Consider the following 9,255-nt stretch of genomic DNA (forward strand, 5'->3'; position numbering starts at 1 on the left):
TCATTCCACATCTATGGCACACGTATTTCTCTGATTTAGTCGAGTGTTGGAGTTTGAAAGAAGATCCACGGCCAAGACCTGATGTACCACGGCCTCGGCCATGTCAACGGCCTCCATCGGAGTTTCCTTGGCCACAGCCATAAGAATTATAATTGCCTCGGCCTCGACCAAAGGAAATCCAGCCACGACCACGATCTCTCTGGACATGGTTCGACTCTTTCTTAGCCTCTACAGCCGCATGTGCCTCAGGTAATGGGGTTGATCCAGGAGGTTTCATCTGACTGTTTCTCATTAGTAATTCATTGTTCTGCTCAGTGAGCAAAAGACGTCAGCGAGCAAGAGACAAGAAATAAGATTAGCATAGGTTTTGAAACCTTTCTCTCGGTACTATTGTTGTAACATCACATTGCTTGCATGGAAAGTGGAAAAGGTTTTCTCAAGCATATCCTATTCCGTAATACTTTCACCAGACAGTTTCATTTTAGAAACAATCTTAAACAGTGCAGAGTTATATTCGTCCACAGACTTCTAGTCTTGGATCCTCAGATTCGTCCAATCAAACCGAGCTTTTGGTAAGATCACTGTTCTCTGATGATCATATCTGGATTTCAATTCATTCCAAAGATCTAGTGGATTCTCAATGGTTAGGTATTGATCCTTGAGACTCTCAGCTAGATGATGACGAATGATCAAGATGGCTCTGTAACGATCCTTTTCATTGGCATTATTGTTCTCGGTGATACACCCACCGAGTCCCTTGGATTTCAGGATGATCTTAGCATCGAGCGCCCACTGAAGGTAATTGTCTCCAGATAGATTTAGGGCAGCGAAATCAAGGTTGTTGATTTTCGACATCTGAAGTTATAGATTAATATTTTTAGATCTTTTAGGAATAGTTTTTAATGTTTAAACGATTAGGATTTTACGTTCAAACAATCAAACAAGCCTTCACAGCAGAGATCTATGTCTCACGACCAATGAGCAAGTCACACGGCCATGGATGCAAACTAGTTCGTTCTTATGCATTTAGTTTGTCGTGTAATTGCAATCCTAACATGGTTTGTTTCTATCAGTTCATGATGCAATCAAAACAAGCAAAACTATCGGCCAAGCAAAGATCAAGCCACACGGCTATTTGATTCAATTCAACACCATTCCTAGAATAAGTTCTAAGTGTATATGCAATCAATCAATGTGATTAAGTTATGGTATGAATGCAACAAGGCCACACGGCCACGAGTATGATCAAGTCTAGAACAGTTTAACCTAATATGTAGTTTCAGATTTCGATTTTAAAATAATCTAAACTAGGTAATTAGGGTTTTAATTTAAACAAGCCAAACAATCAGATTCGAGTTTGAACAATCCTAACAATAGTTCTAGGTGATCAAATCAACCACTAGGTCATTAGGGTTTTAGTTTAAACAAGCCAAACAATCAGATTCGAGTTTGAACAATCCTAACAATAGTTCTAGGTGATCAAATCAACCAATCAATGTTCAATTTCAATCATTCAAAATTGATTTTCAGAATTAGGGTTTTAGGGTTTCGATTTTATTAACAAGCAATTTCAATTTCAGGATGATCAAATTCAATCTCAATCAATCAATCAATCAATTTAATTAATCAATAGTTTTCGAATTAGGGTGTAGGGATTTCAAAATTTTGATCTTAGATCAAAGGGATTTGATTTGAGATTCAAAACCTTTAAGGTTCTGATTTTAATTGATCAATGGATCAATCTCGATTTTTAAGGTTTAGAGATCGAACTTATAGAGTTTCGATTTACTCGCTTAGGATTGATCTATTATGCTATGGCTTTCATCTTAAGGATTAGATTTTAGGGTTTCAATCTTTACAAACAATCCAAATTCAATTCTCATGTTCTTAGAATTAGGGTTACCTTTTTGTTTGCAGGTTGTTGAAACCGGACCACCAAGATGAACGGATGAACCTCGAGCTGCACACGGACGGACGCGAGCTGGTTACTATCGGATCGTCGTCGGATGCGAGCGGGGCGCGGTTGCTTCCTCTTCGATTTGATATCTTGATCGTTTTCTGGATCCTCACGGTTTGGGAGAACGGTCTCTTCGAAGTTCCGAGGCAGATTCCTTTTCATTTAGGGTTTTAGGGTTTTAGCGATTTGGTTTTAGGCTCAGGGTGTTAGAGGCTATCGTGCTGATAACGTGTTGTAAACTTAAGGATTTAGAACTGTAAGTTTCTGTATATTATTAATGAATAAGTGTTCCCTTTATATAGGGGTTACAAAAGAGATAAATGGAAATACAATAATAGGAAATATTACAAATCATAAACATAAACGAATTAGGAAATAGGCAAGTTGTAGCCATCTCTCTCTCCTCTCCATGTCTCGCGGACGCCTCTCTCTCTCTAGGGTTGGACCGTCTCTCTCTAAGTGTATGAGCCGGTTATAGACCGGACCGGTTATGGACATCCACCAATTGATTTATAACAGCATTCAGAGTAAAATTTGTTATATATTCCGAAAGTTTGATAGATATGAAGACAAGTTAACAACTCCCAGGTTTCCATATCTAGATTCATCTTACATACGGACAACCCAATTTATTCTATAAGTTATGATTATAAACACACACATAATTTTCATATTTTATTTGATAAGTTTTATTTTTTTTTCTTTTTTTTTAAAAGGGGTGCAACACGAGAACTTCCCGGGAGGTCACTCATCCTAGTACTACTCTCGCCCAAACACGTTTAACTGCGGAGTTCTGATGGGATCCAATGCATTAGTGCTGGTATGATCGCACCTTTTTTATTTGATAAGTTATGATTATGTTTATTTAAAAGCCTAGTATTCATTAACTTTTTTTTTTTTTAATAGATGTTAAATTTGTATTCATTAACTTTCAAGTCTATACAAACACCTTACATTAAAAACTAACAATTGGTAGTAAGAATATACTAGATCATAAGAATGACTTATCGAAAATGAAACTCCTACAGGTCTTGCGACACATTTTGCTTTAGTTCGATAAGCATATAGGGATACCAAATCTAGATTACAAAACAAAAACAATTAGAAATGATGTTTGAACGATAAAAAATGAAAAACATAAGAAAGAGATAAATATACAGTATTTAAAATACTTTTTTGGTTCAATAAATATTTTGAATCTTATGATACTACATTAAAAAACTATGGTCACAGAATTCGACTATAGAATATGCGAACTTAATAAAAACATTGTTATCTGAAACTTATGTTAAAACGAGAAAGAGAGACAAAGATAATAAATAAAACAAATCATTTGGAGTATTTATGGTCAATAAAGTGTCTGATCAATAAAGTGTCTGATCTAGGCATGTATACAAAAAAGAAAATTTTGTTAGCAACATAAACAAATTCATATTGACTCTGCAAACTACACCGGAAGCTCTGTATCTATATAAACGATAACGATGGTTGCTTTCTTATACTGTGTGCGAGATTGTACGTTTTTGAATTCTGCGTCTATGGTATATGAATAAGCTTTGAACTGTTGAAACTTCTCATCAAGAATTTTATGTCTTTCAAATAACTTACAAAGGCTGATCATTCTTCTGGTTCTGAAATAAACCATCTTCACCAACTGAGAATAATTCGTTGTAAATGTAACAGAAAACTGTTTTAGATTCCTCATGCATTCCATTTCCCAAATAAGAGTTTCTATTTCCAAATGAAGTGGCGACTGACTCGTTCTTGTATTTTTCGTTCTCATTAAATCATCAAATTTTTTCGGTGTGCTATACTATCCTTGACCTAAATATATTTGATTTTTCTAAAATTCATCTGTAAAACACTATCTTCATCGAATCGTAGCTACTATTGTTGTTACTGATAATAGATTGTCATCTATTCCCTGTGTAAAAAAGGTTTGAGGCACTTATACAGAATATATACTTATAAAAGTAGACAAATATATTTATATAATATATAAAAGTAATGTCCAAAACTTTTTCGAGCTATTATACAAAAATTAAATAACTATTAACAAAACTAATACGTATTATAAAAATTAATGTAGTTCATTAATAACATTCATTATTATAGATGTTTACTTTTTATAAACAAAATGGCCCCTTAATTTTCAGAGTATGCATGTGTATAATTTGCATAATTACTTTCTTAGTGTAATGTTTTCTAAATATATTAAATGCAATTTTATCAATATATAAAACTAACTTCAAATCACTTCTATTTATTCTTCTAAAATAGAGGTTGTTATTTTTCTTATATATTTAGAGTAATTAATAACATTCATCTGTGTTTCAAAAAAAAAAGTGTTTCAAAAAAAAAAAAAAAAAATAACATTCATCTATTATAGATATTTACTTTTTATAAACAAAATGGCCCCTTAGTTTTCATTTTTTATAACTATGACTACAAGTAATAATTTATAGAGAAATACAATTTTATATAATAGGAGTATAATTTTTATTACATAATTTAAATATAGTTTACATAGTATCATAATTTTATGAAACTCTTGTATAAGTTAAAATAAATGGAGTTAATTTTCAACTCTCTTAAACAAAATAAATTATTTGTAATAAAAAAAAATATCAAAAATATTTTAAAAAAGGAAAAAATAGAGGAACACTTAAATACATACACATATATATTATAGAGTTCCATATTTTGCTATATATTTAGATAAATGTTAGTATTATAAAAGAATACATTGGAACAATTTTTTATTAAGATTTTTTATTTTATTAAAATAGAAAAATACTTTAGAGATGATCTTAAAACATTAACATAAAATACTTAACCACGGGACTACAATCAGTTTTTTAAAAACTCACCCTAAAATAATGATACTATATACTGTATAATTTAGAACACAAAGCACTAGTTTTATAGGTTTTGGCTCTAGGTCGACCGAATATAAAACATTTGTCAATGAGTTGATCAGACGAACCGAAGCTTGTTATTGATTAGTTTAGTCTATGAGAACTCCCTAGATTAATCCTACACGCTCTGTTATTTTAATTAATTGAGTGGGAAGCAGAGTATATTAAAATCGGATACTAGCTCCTAGCCCTGGGACGGATCCAGATATCCAGATCCGGATCTGGATCCATCGGATCCGTGGATTTAATATCCGGATCCGGATTCGTGGTTTCCAAATATTTGGGTTTCGAATATCCGTCTCGATATTATATTATCCGCGGATATCCGGATCCGGATCCCTCAAAATAATTAAAAATAATTTTTTTAACAAAAAATACTATTTTTTTTAATATAATACATAAATTAAATATTTATAAATATATTTATATATGTTTATAATATTGTAAAACTAAAATATAATATCATAAGATTAATTCATATATAAATATTAATATATCAAATATAAATATTAATAAAATTTAAAAATTTAATGTATTTTAAAAATACGGATCCGGATCCGGATATCCGGACATAAAAATTTAGATATCCGGATCCGGATTCGGTTTGCACGGATCCAAAATTTTACTATCCGGATTCGGATCCAAGCACCCTGGATATCCTACTTTCAGAGCGGATCCGGAACGGATCTCGGATCAAATTTGGATCTCGGATAATAAGCCTCAGGCCTACTAGCTCCTATCAAGATGTAATGTCCCATTAATATATCGTCTTCACCCAATTATACATCTGATGACCCCATCGGTAGTTTTAAATACTAGTCTGAATTTTAGGCTAGAGTAATGAAAATATCACGTTGTATGTTGTATTTATGCATATATAATTTAAAAAAATGTGAATGACTCGGATAGACGTGGACATCCAGTTTGGTATCTTTCTCGGATATAGTTTATTGTTATATTTATGCAACTATCAAGACATTTGATTTCAGAGGGCTTAACAAACATAATGCGAGAGATAAAGAGAAATTATTCTATTTTTGTTGCTAGAACAGGCGCAGCGGTAAATCCGTCTTGCATCTCTCAAACAAAAAGATAAATGCTGAAAAGATTTAAACTAATCAGTAACTGACAAATGATAAACTGATAAACGTTTCTCACAATATTGAACAACGTCCCTTCTTGTAGAGACGTTTCCCGTCTTTTTTTTTTTTTTTGCTCTTTTATTTTATTGATTTGATTTTTCAGAAACTCATTAAAAGTTTTACCAATGCAGATGGACTTAGAATTTGAGCAGGAGGCATGCATAAAAATCTAAGCCATGGTTAACTAGAATTTTCTTAATTTGTCTCTAACAACTAAATTTTCTTCGTAGTAGACAAAATTCAATTCAGCCTGATACCGAGAAAAAACATTGCATAAACAATATTCATGTAAGATCATATATTAATACTAGGAGAGATTATTTACGATTTTTGAGTTTTCGATAAAAAGCGAAACCACTTTTTTTTGTTTCACCCTTTTTACACCTAAAAAAGATTGCATAAATATTAAAACCTAGAAATAAGTTTTTTGACAAGAAAATGTCAAAAAAAAACTAGAAATAAGTTTTTTTGGTGTAGGAGGTAAGTTGGTTTCCATTTTTTACAACCTACATAATTTTTATCTCGTCGAACTGGTTACTTGAACCGATCTAGATCCATTCTCTAGAGTCTGGACTCTTGTTAACTAGCCAAAATTAATAAATAATTCAAGCGATTATGTTGATATATTGTTTGTTAAAGCGTTAGGTTTGCGATATAATGCGCAACATTAATTTACACGTGAATGATATCCTAATTAGGTCTGACAAACCATCAATATGAAACCTCACTCTTGGTTTACTTTAATTAAATCTCACGGGAAACATCATTAATCTACTTTATTTCCTTTTAATAACTTTAGTAATATCATAATATGTATTGCTTGCATCAATATCAATATATTTACTTTTACCAAAAAAAATATCAATATGTTACTTCTTTCGCTCGCAAAAATAAATAAACAGGGCCCAAAAAAGTAAATAAATTCATATGTATTTAAGAAACCGAGTCATCATGACAATTCAGACTTTCGCAGAGCAAGATATTTTTATATTTATTTTCTTAGTTCTGAATGGTAACATACGGAACAACTGGAACAACTGCAGGATAAATACGATGCAGTCCAAATAGTAACAAAAATATATAGTTATATAGGTATATGTAAAACAATTTATTATTGTTGACGGCAGTACGAGACGGGGTAGTTCAGTACCATTCGAAACTTTTATATTAAAATGAATTATTTCTGAAATAGAGTTGGAATTTTAATAAAACCATATCTAACTCATCTATATATTTTTTAAAAATAGAAAAAAATTATTATAAAATCAATTTTATTTCAATGTATAAAAATAAAAACATCATTTTCTAGATTTTTAGAAAATTATAGAAACTCTATAAAACAGATGTACTTTGAGACGAAACTATTTCTATAATAGTTTATTTTCAAATACACTATTATAGATGTCTAAACCAAACTGAATCTAAATCAAACTGAATGTAGAAAAATCTGAAATTAGCATGAATCAAAATTTATAAATACTTATATATAAATCAATTATATATTTATAAAATTAAAAATTTGAATTGAATCAAAGCCTAAGGAATATCCGAACGTCGACCACTAAACCTTACGTACTGAAATGCTTTGAACACGAGACACAAAAATCAGTTTTGAAAACTACCAAAACTTGCTAACATACAGAGTGCACTTCTTGTTTTAGTTTGGATTAATCCTCTAAGTCCGTGAAAATAACTATATTCTAATTTATATTTTTGAATTAAAAAGATACAAAATAATATAAACAATGCTGTGAATTAGTTGGCATAAAGAGAAGTAACATAATAATGTCACATGGATACATCCTGCTATTTCATTTAAAGTATTCCTTCATATTATTGAAATAAGAAACGGGATAAAATTATCAAGGATGCACCAAATTTTAGCAAACAAAAAATTATCAAATTATCAAGGGTTGAATAATTCGGCTGAGATTTTTTCTGTTTCCCTTATCTCTCTACCTTATCTCTTCAGCGACCAAAATCAGATCTGACTTTCTCCTCCGGTCCGGCGCCGCGTGAGCGCGCGTCCGGCACCGGTGGGGCTCCCTCTTCCTCTCTCTCGTTTTCCTTTTGCTTCCTGTCGTGTCGTGTTCGGTCTCTCCGCCTTGCTCGTCTTTTCTGGGTTTGCGTGCGATCTCCGGTGAGCTTCCTGTGCGCGAGGTTTGTCTTTTCCGGTGGATCTTCGTGTTCTTTGGAGGTACGGCGCGGTTGTAGCAGCGGTGGCTCGCGGGTGGTCGGCTTTTAGGGTTGGGAGTAGATCAGGTTTTCTCTCTTCGATTCTCCATTTTGTCTCTGTCGTAGTCGGGTTGTGCCGGTGTGGTTCCCGTCCTTGTCGCGGGGTCTCTTCCGTGCTTGGGAAACTGCTCTTCATCTGGAGATCTGGCTCGTTGGTTTTCAGTTCGGCGTCGAATCGGACCACTCCTCTTCTCCGTTGTTAGATGAGCTTCGTGGCTTTTGGTTTCGAAGGCAAGACTAGAGCTTGGAGTGCAGGAGGAGTTGGCTCCTAGCTCTGTCCAGTTTTGCGTCGTGATTTCAAGGAGTTATATCCGCTAACCAGTGGTGGATTCCGTTGGCCGTCTATGGCCACACGGAGGCTTCTTTTTTTCCGGCATCATCTTGGCGCTTCCGGGCTCGGCCCCTCTTCTGGTTCCCTTGGTGTGTTTAGCGGCCGCTAGCATTGACAGGGCTTGGTTTTTTGTGCATCATCGTTCAATCCATTCCGTCTGACACCGGTGGTGGGTTCTTACAGCGTAGTCTTGGCTCCTGGTTCTCAGTGGTCACAAGTGGTGGAGGGGGTTCTCGGGGAGTCATTGACCGCCTCCGTGTCACCCCTTGATCTCAGCTTTACATCCCGGTGTCGTATTAGCTAGTTGGCTCTCTTGCGGCGGTGAGGCTTGATTTTCTATGCAGGTTTTTAGAGACTTTCAGTTTAGGTGGTGGCGAAGACAACAACCCGCTCTTTCTCGTATGTGGCGACTTGGAGGTGCGCTTGGGCTCTCAAGCGCTTTCTTGGTATGGTTCTTGATCCCTTCACCTCTTCAGTCCGTCTAGCGCATCATTGGCTGTAACGGTTACAAGCTTCGAGGCGTTCATCGGAAACTAGCTACTCCGGAGACGATCTGGGAAGTCCCGGCATCCGAGGCAACGAGGAGAACCTCACCTTCCCGCGATCATTGTCGATGGTTGAGAACGGCAACTGATTCTTAAGAATTTCGAAAATCGGACTAGTGGAACGTGT

The sequence above is a fragment of the Brassica oleracea genome, chromosome C6 (genome assembly GCF_000695525.1).
Source record: "Brassica oleracea var. oleracea cultivar TO1000 chromosome C6, BOL, whole genome shotgun sequence".
Classification (NCBI taxonomy): domain Eukaryota; kingdom Viridiplantae; phylum Streptophyta; class Magnoliopsida; order Brassicales; family Brassicaceae; genus Brassica; species Brassica oleracea.